Below are 7,572 nucleotides of genomic sequence, written 5' to 3'. Positions count from 1 at the left end.
TATATATATATATATATATATATATATAAAACATGTATATTTTTATGTTACTTTCATATTTTATAAACCTTTTATAAAATATAACACAATATCATCATTTAAAACTTATAAACAATTATATATAAATTATCCAAATAATTTATCTCAAGTGATAACATTTTAGAAAACCGATTTTCTAAATTCCAAGTGTCGCGTATTTACTTAATGATTTAATCGTTAAGCTTGAATACGTTTAGGGTGTCAGTAAGCTTGTTATTGGGTATGACCCGACTTGGATCATAACATATTAGCCACATTAAATTAATATGTCTCTCGGGCATACGAAAAACCTTCAATCTCCCACTTGCACGAGAAACATAAGAAATTAATGAAAGTGATGGATACCACCTAACGACCGTCCATCACCCCCAATATGTTATGACTTTGTGCCATTCAATAACATCATCCTTTTCGAGTTCCCATCTCGAATATGAATAGGTGAATCTTTCATTATATCCTTTCGTCCTAGATGTCATGTTAAATCCAAGAGATACAGAGTGACTCTCAACGAATAAGAGGGACAAATTCCATCTTGACTACATACGTCCTAAATATGTACCTTGCATTATGCCTGAGCTCTTCCTAGTGAACTACCATATTTTAGAATAGCGAAGGAAAGAATCAAGGCACAATACTTGGTAAATATCTGAACCCAATATGCATCTCAGGTCAGAGGATACAATGATATTCACCTTTACTCAAGACTACATGTTATCAACCACAAAGGCTCCATTTAGTAAATCTTGAGGGCGGGTCTTCCAATATTTATATCCCACAAATATCTATGAACCTTGGTCGCAACCTTGCCCCACATTCATCCCGTGAATGTATACCAATCCAAGTTCATAATAGTCTAAACCTCACACTTGTTCCCACAACTGTGATCGACTACGGAATTTAGAATAATTACTTATTCATGGATAAAATATGCAAAATAGGAACATAACTCAAAATAAATTAATACCATAATTATATCAATGAGTTTGAACAATTTCGTTCCTTTACAATACTTAAAACAGATCACAACCAATCACTAGAATATCGAAGCCCTAATGCACTAACATGCCCTTGATGTTTTGCACCATGTAAGAGTTTCGTGAGTGGATCCGCTATATTAAGATCTGTGTGAACTTTGCGAATACATATCTTTCCCTTTTCAACTTCATCCCTTATGTAGTTGAATCTCCGCTCAATGTGACGGGTCTTTTGGTGAGCACGAGGTTCCTTGATTTGAGCAATCGCACCCTCGTTGTCACAAAAGATCTCAAGAGGGTCCTGAATGGAAGGGACTACTCCTAAGTCATCGATGAATTTCTTCATCCATGCAGCTTCCTGAGCTGCCAATGATGCGGCGATGTACTCCGACTCTGTAGTGGATAAAGCAACAACATCCTGTTTTGAACTCTTCTAAGAGACCGCACCTCCATTTAACGTGAAGACATAACCGAATTGTGATAGAGAATCATCTCGATCAGTTTGGAAACTCGCATCTACGTAACCTTTTATAGCAAGTTCCTCTTCACCAAACCCATATATCAGAAGCATATCCTTAGTCCTCCTAAGGTATTTCAATATACTTTTAACAGCAATCCAATGACTGTTTCCTGGGTTATTCTGGTATCTACTTGTCAGGCTAAGAGCGCATGACACATCCGATCTAGTGCATATCATTGCATACATGATTGACCTAATGGCAGACGCATATGGGACTTTCATCATTCTCTTTTGATCATCTTTCGTGGTGGGACACTGAGATGAACTGAGAAGTGTTCCCTTTTGAATAGGTACCAAACCTTTCTTAGAGTTCTCCATCATGAACCTTTTCAAGATCTTTTCAATGTATGCACTTTGATTCAAACCTATCAGTTTCTTGGATCTATTCCTGTAGATCCCAATCCCCAAAACGTATTGTGCTTCTCCAAGATCCTTAATGGAGAAGTATTTACTTAGCCAAGTTTTGACACCTTCCATTGCCGGAATATCATTTCCAAATAACAATATATCATCCACATATAGTACAAGGAACATGATAATGCTCCCACTAGCTTTCTTATATACACAAGCTTCATCACCATTTTTAATGAAGCCAAATTTCTCAGCTTCCTCATTAAAGCGATGATTCCACATTCTAGATGCTTGTTTCAATCCGTAGATTGACTTCTTTAATTTGCATACCTTTTTAGGATATTTCGGATCAACAAAACCTTCAGGCTGAACCATATAGACATCTTCCACAAGATATCCATTTAGGAAAGCAGTCTTGACATCCATTTTCCATATTTCATAATCATAATGAGCAGCAATAGCAAATAATATCCTAATAGACTTTAGCATTGCCACAGGCGAAAAAGTTTCATCATAGTCAACCCCTTGAGTTTGAGTGAAACTTTTTGCTACAAGTCTAGCTTTATATGTATCTAAGTTTCCATGTATGTCGGTTTTCATTTTGAAAATCCATTTACAATCAACTAGCCTAGAGCCAGCAGGTTGTGCAACAAGTTCCCAAACTTGGTTGTCATACATGGATTGCATCTCAGCGTTCATGGCTTCCTGCCATTTATCCTTATCAATCCTTGATAAAGCATCTTGGTAGTTTGCTGGTTCATCCAAATCAACCACATAGCAACCATCCATGAGAAACCCATATCTCTCAGGAGGATTACTAATCCTACCAGATCTGCGAACGTCTTATGTATTTTGATCATCCATTTGATCATTCTCAACATTTTCATGTTGAGTGCTAGTGTCAACCAATTGTGTATCATCTACTTGATCTTGAATCTCTTCAAGATTTATTTTCCTTTCACTTTCGCCTTCCATTAAGAACTTAGTTTCAAGGAATTCTGCCTTCCAAGCGACAAATACATTCTGCTCGGAAGGATCATAGAAATAATATCCCATATTATCCTTGGGATATCCTATGAAGATACACTTCGTGGATCGAGCATTCAACTTGTTAGGGACGTAACGCTTAGGATAAGCTTCACATCCCCATACCTTTAAGTATGATAGTGATGGAGGTTTTCCAAACCACATCTCATGAGGAGTTCGTTCCACTTTCTTGGTTGGGGCCATATTTAAAATACGAGTCGTGGAGCATAGACAATAACCCCAAAATGATAGAGGTAACGAGCTTCTAACCATCATAGATCGAACCATATCCATTAGGGTTCGGTTCCTCCTTTTGGAAACTCCATTCAGTTGGGGTGTTCCAGGAGGAGTGAGTTGCGAGATAATCCCACAACTTCTAAGATGATCTTGGAAAGCATTGCTTAGGTATTCACCTCCTCTATCGGTACGAAGTACCTTGATTGTCTTATTGAGTTGATTTTGAACTTCGTTTTGATACTCTTTGAATGCTTCAAAAGTTTCGACCTTATGTCTTAATAAGTAGACATATCCGAAACGACTGAAGTCATCAATGAAAGTAACGAAGTATCTTTCACCATTCCTAGTTATGGGCTTAAAGGGTCCACATACATCCGAATGTATTAATCCCAATAAGTCCTTAGCCCTTTCATAGGTCCCTTTGAAAGGTGCTTTAGTCATTTTGCCTTGTAAACAAGACTCACATACATCAAACGAGTCTAGTTCATTTGATTTCAAAAGTCCATTCTATTGAAGTGTATGCATTCGGTTCTTGTTTATGTGACCAAGGCGACAATGCCATAAGTAGGAATCACTCAAATCTCTTTTGAGTTTCTTGGTGTTTGCATGGAACATTGAGCTATTGTATGATGTGTCATCATGAACCAATTCATAAATACCATTCGAAGGCGAAGCCTTAAAATAGAACACATTATCTAAAGAAACATGGATATCATCATTAATGAAATTAAGATTAGAACCATATTGTTTCAAACGGGATACAGAAATAATGTTTCGTGATAAATCGGGTGAATACAAAACATTTTTCAAAATAAGCTCCAAACCACTTGGAAGCTTTAAAACAAAGTCTCCTTGAGCTTTCACTTGCACCCTTGCTCCATTTCCCATGAAGAGACTTGTTGTTCCCGTATTCTGATCACTTCTTTTGAACCCCTGCAAAGAATTGCAAATATGAGTTCCACATCATGTGTCTAATACCCATGCATTAGAAGAAGTAATACTAAGCTCAATGTATACCATATATACATTACCTGAGGTTTGCCCTGCATCCCTCTTTTCCTTCAACTCCTTAAGGTAGACCGGGCAGTTGCGTTTCCAGTGACCCATTTCACCGCAACCAAAGCACGGATCTTCCTTGGGGTTAGCCTTTCCGGCAACCTTTTGCTTCTTGTTATTGTTGGTTGGGGTAACCATCTTCCCCTTTCCCTTGCCCTTGCCTTGGTAGGCGGGTCCTTTCCTCTTAGCCACCTTTGGCTTAGAAGTGTTATTGTTTTTGGACCCGCCTTCATTGATCGTAAACACGGGTGAAGCCCTTTTACCCATGCTTGCTTCTGCCGTCTTAAGCATGGCATGTAATTCGACAATGCTTTTATCCCAACCATTCATGTTGTAATTCATTACAAATGTGTCAAACCTTTTTGACAATGAGTTGAGAATAAGGTCCGTGGCTAATCCATTAGACACGTTGCAATTTAGACGGTTTGCTCGATCAATAAGGCTTTTCATCTTAAGGACATAAGATGAAACGAATTAGGAGTCGTCCATCCGACATGCATGTAGCGCTCGGACTGTTTCAAAGCGCTCGACACGAGCTTGTTGAAGGAACATCTCCTTCAACTGTGTGATCATGTCGTATGCACTATAATGCTCAAAATCCTTTTGGATTTCGGGTATCATAGTCCCAAGCATGAGGAAAGAAACTTCCAACGAATCGTGCAATATTTCTCCCAATAAGCCATGCCTTCCGTATCATCCTCGTCCGGTTGATCGGGAATGGGGTCTTCCAACACATACGCCCTATCCTCTAGTTTGAGGACTATTCTTAGATTGCGGAACCAATCCATGAAGTTCGTATGGTTGAGTTTTTACTTTTCGAGGATTGACCTCAACGATAGGTTGTTAAAGTTGATAGGTGCGTTAGGAATGTTGTTGTTATTGGCGGCCATATACAAAATTTAACAAAGTTGTTTAAGTATTATTTTTAATTTAACAATCTATACCCTTTAAACCCAATTGATATTTATTAAATTTTAGAATCCAACGGTAAACCAAATTTCAGTTAGGTGACCTTTATCCCGTCATTTGATTTAGCTAGGTAGTCATTATATGACAATTGCAATCCTTTTGTAATTTCTAAGTTATGGGATTATGCAATCCTTTTGCATGGCATATTATCCCATCAACGCCTATTTATTCATCATGCTTCGGTGACCCTAAGTTCATGATTTCCAAATCAAGTCGTCCTACGTGTGTAAACGTGTAAACTTAACATACAAGTGGTTAGGTGATCTTTATCCCACAAGCATGTGAATTTCACCTTAATCATATTAGTTTGTTCATGATGGTTAGGTGACCTTTATCCCATCATGAGTTCCCTAATATGTCTAAGTGTCACACAAAAGGATGGCGTTTAACTTGTTTACCTTGTTGTTAAAGGGATTTTGAGTTTTCATTATTTCTAGTTTAAGAAAACTTTTATGCCATACACCAACATGCATTTAGTGTATGGTTCATTTGAAATCCATTTTCATGTCTTGTAATTTTAGCCAATTACATGATATAAACCATTTTATATATATGATCCTTATCATGTTCTTAATGTCCTTATAGCCATTTCAATTTAACCGATTAAATTGTGGTTTGGTAAATTTCATGTTGTTAATAATTTAACCAATTAAATTTTAGTTTTGCTTATTGTTAACTTGTGTGATAACTTGTTGTAGTAACATACACAATCCACAATCATACAAGAAATTAAAACAACCACACATGCAAAACAAATGTTCACAATCAAGCCTTTTGGTAGACATTTTGTTTAGCCGAAAACAAAATGCCACCGGTCAATGGGTAAAACACAAAGTAAGAGGTTTTAACCTCCCACTTAACCTTGCATCCACATGCATCTTGTGTTCTTCCTTGTGATCTTCATGCATCTTCATCTTGTTACAAAATATATCCTAATACATTTTGTCTAGAAAATGAAAATACAACCTAATCTATTTTACATGCCAAATATAAAATAAATTACATAACCAAATGAATGAATATTACAACCAAATGAATAAATTAATTATTACATACCAAATGAATAATACATATCATTCAAACACACATGCATTCAAACATAAGGTCAAGGCATTGATTGTGAACTACAACATATGAACAAACATGACCAATTTGCAAGTTCCAAACTCTCTTGGAACCTCCAAGAATTCGGCCAACCTTACAAACCCACCCAAACCCGAACATTTTTACATTCCATATTCATGCATGTGCATGGAATGCAAATATAGTGGGTTTAAAGACCATAAAAGAAGCATAATCCATAGACTTCGGCTCTAGATACCATTGATGGAATTCAATGAGTTCATAAAACATGTCATTAAGTTTAACATAGTTACAAAACCAACTTGTAATTGTTAAGAAAGTGGAAGCAAGATTATCAATAAAACAAGTTTATATGATTAACCATTTATAATGAATTCCATATAGTCATCAAGCCATGAATGTATGCTTACATAAAATAGCAAGGAAGTAAGATTATACCTCCTATATGATGAGTTAAGAGCTGAATTTGGACAGCAGCAAGTTTGGAAAGATGATGATGAAAGCAAGCTCCAAAACTATGAAACCTCAAGAGATAATACACCAAGCCAACCTCCAACACCTAGTACTTTAGTTAGGATTTAATTAGACACTTAATGTGAGCTTGAAAAAAAACTTGGAACCTCCTTTGATGTACAAAACCCCACGGTTTTGTGGACAGCAGCAGGAGCTGAATTCAGTTTTTTTTAAGCTTGGAAAATACTAGTTACACTTGAGAGAATAAGTCTTGCTTTGGTCCAAGAGTTCCCCATGCTTATATGGACTTTTGTGTTCTTAAAAGTAACAATAACAAGGCATGCATATGAGTCTTGGAGACCCAAAATCTGCCACTATATATTATATATAACAATGTATTTACATATATATAAACTTGATATATATATATATATATATATATATATATATATATATATATATATATATATATATATATATATATATATATATATAACATGTATATTTTTATGTTACTTTCATATTTTATAAACCTTTTATAAAATATAACACAATAGAATCATTTAAAACTTATAAACAATTATATATCAATTATCCAAATAATTTATCTCAAGTGATAACATTTTAGAAAACCGATTTTCTAAAATCCAAGTGTCGCGTATTTACTTAATGATTTAATCGTTAAGCTTGAATACATTTAGGGTGTCGGTAAGTTTGTTATTGGGTATGACCCGACTTGGATCAGTTGGGCATTACGAAACCCTCGTCCTTTTGACAACGTTACAACATGCTGTCTAGCCAACGGTCATAACGGTTATTTTTCACAAGACCAAGGATGGGAAGTAGTCTTAGTAAAACCAGAAT

This window comes from Rutidosis leptorrhynchoides, chromosome 6 (genome assembly GCF_046630445.1).
Source record: "Rutidosis leptorrhynchoides isolate AG116_Rl617_1_P2 chromosome 6, CSIRO_AGI_Rlap_v1, whole genome shotgun sequence".
Classification (NCBI taxonomy): Eukaryota; Viridiplantae; Streptophyta; class Magnoliopsida; order Asterales; family Asteraceae; genus Rutidosis; species Rutidosis leptorrhynchoides.
This window is presented reverse-complemented; position numbering follows the sequence as displayed.